At 46.0% G+C, this 2,050-nt stretch overlaps 1 long non-coding RNA gene across 1 annotated transcript; it reads right to left on the bottom strand.

The window, feature by feature from the left end:
- Positions 1 to 431: 431 nt before the first annotated feature.
- Positions 432 to 2,050, bottom strand: LOC139062366 (uncharacterized). Its single transcript, XR_011515944.1, has 3 exons — positions 1,381 to 2,050; positions 1,014 to 1,247; positions 432 to 943 (listed from the first exon to the last, which is right to left on the bottom strand). It is a non-coding gene; the product is annotated as an uncharacterized lncRNA (long non-coding RNA).

Here is a 2,050-nt window from a genome sequence, read left to right as displayed (position 1 = left end):
AAGACGAGATGGTAATGGAAAGTTGTTACCTTTTTGGCGTGCCTTATGTCTCCTTTCCATCCGACTGCACAGTGCGATGAGACTCTCGAGATCAGGTGGTTCTTGGCAGAACGCGAGTTGATCCTGAAGCTGCTCGTTTAGAGCCTGGGTGAACGCCCCTTTAAGCGAGGCTTCATCGAGGGTGGAGGTGGCGGCCAGGGTTCGAAACTCTATGGAAAATTCAGCGATTGAGAGCCTCCCCTGACGTAAACTCCAAATCTGTCTGGCCACATCGGCCGCTGACTCAGGCTTGTCAAAAGTCATTTTAAAATCTGTCAGAAACTCGTCTAACGAGTTCTTGAGGAAGCTCGGGTTTCGGCTCTTTGCCTCCGCCCACCGGAGTGCCTTGCCGCGTAGAAGACCGATGATGTAGGAGATCTTAATTTCATCGGTGTAAAAGGACTCCGGTGATCTTTGGAAAGCCAGCTGGCACTGGAGGAGAAAACCTCGACAAACCTCCCGATTGCCATCGAAAATCTCCAGTGGAGGAGAGGTGGCGACCCGGAAACAGGGTAGATCGGATGGTGCAGGGAGAACGGGTCCGGGCCAACTTGGAGCGGGGAATGAGGCTTGCTCCGGAGAGGTGAGTGGGTGGCTTAACTCCTTTATCATAGTTCCTAATTCAAACAAAGTCTGGTTAGTGTGGGAGAGTTGATCGGACAAAGAATGGAGCGAATTACTGTGCTGAGCCAGGGTGGCGGAAACGGAGGGAACTGATTCTGTATTGAGGTTAGAGGAATGGCTGGATGATTCTGTCATGTTGTGGTGAAGAAAACTAACCCACGACATACAGAATCAGATCGGAGACGGTTTTAAAAGGTTTAAACAAGGATTTATTGAAGGGAAACCAAGGGAGCAGCGTAACGAAGCTGAGTTCTTGTGCAGGGAGGCTGGTGCGGGAAAACTGTGGACAGATCGGAGTTAGATCCAATTTGCGGAAGGATCAGGAAATCAGACTTGTGCAGAGGACTTACGGTCTGGAGAGGTGGGAACTGGTTTGAGGGAGGAGTGGTCCGGTCTGGGTAGCAGGGACTGAGATCCAGGAGTGAGACGTGGAGGAAGCTGAGCTTGGGAAGGTCCAGGAGGGTTAGGTGGGCGGCTGGAGGTGGTTCTGGCCAGGGGAGAGGCTGAGAGACGAGCGGGGTTGGAGCTTCAGATGATGCGGGCTCCAGAGTTCTGCCAGTCGAAGATGAGTGTGGAGGTTTTGTCTGGGAACAAGAGCAGGAGGTCAAAAGGCAAAAATCCAAAAACTCATTAAATTCTTAAAACTCCAAATTACAAAAACACAATCTAACTCTCAAAAAACTCGAATAAGATAAACTAGTGGCTGTTAGAAGGTACCCAGGTAGAGTAATCATCCAGCGAAGTGTAGGAGTCTCCCAGCTGCTTAAATACCCCTGGCCAGCTGATGAGCAGATCTGCTGCAGCTTGGTCACCTCCAGACACGCCCACCTGCAGAGGGAAACTCAAAAGACAGGGAGTGACAGCAGGGAAATACCTCAGACCGTGACAAGCCCAGTATTAAGTATACACTTTGAGACACTTCAGGGGAAAACTATGCATATTTTTCTCAACTTTTCTTAACAATACAAATAATTTTTCAGTCAATAAAATCACAGATCTGCCTTATTTTTGTATTTTCTAATATGTCTAAATGGAAACTGAAAGTTCTATCCAAGACTACCATTTACATAGAAGTTTATGTCATTTTGACAAATGGACCATGACAAGGAGATTCCTGGTAATGCTAATAATAAATGGTAAAAGCAGCGTTACATAATAACTTATGTAATAATGATAATGCTCATTAATTCATGGATGAGGTCTCAATGTTGTCTTTCACTTTTTTCTTGTTAGAAACAACCATGTGATCTGTCTGAGGAGAAAACTGACAGTCACATCAGGAAATCTGCTTCATACTGACATGAAATAAAGGAAACATTTTCTTTTTTGAAGAAATATTAAATTCTGTAAAATGCATATGACTTGTATAAGTATGTATTAAGGAGAA

Source organism: Nothobranchius furzeri, chromosome 13, assembly GCF_043380555.1.
Source record: "Nothobranchius furzeri strain GRZ-AD chromosome 13, NfurGRZ-RIMD1, whole genome shotgun sequence".
NCBI classification, from domain to species: Eukaryota; Metazoa; Chordata; class Actinopteri; order Cyprinodontiformes; family Nothobranchiidae; genus Nothobranchius; species Nothobranchius furzeri.
Note: the sequence above shows the minus strand (reverse complement) of the source record. Positions and strands in the feature narration are given on the sequence as shown.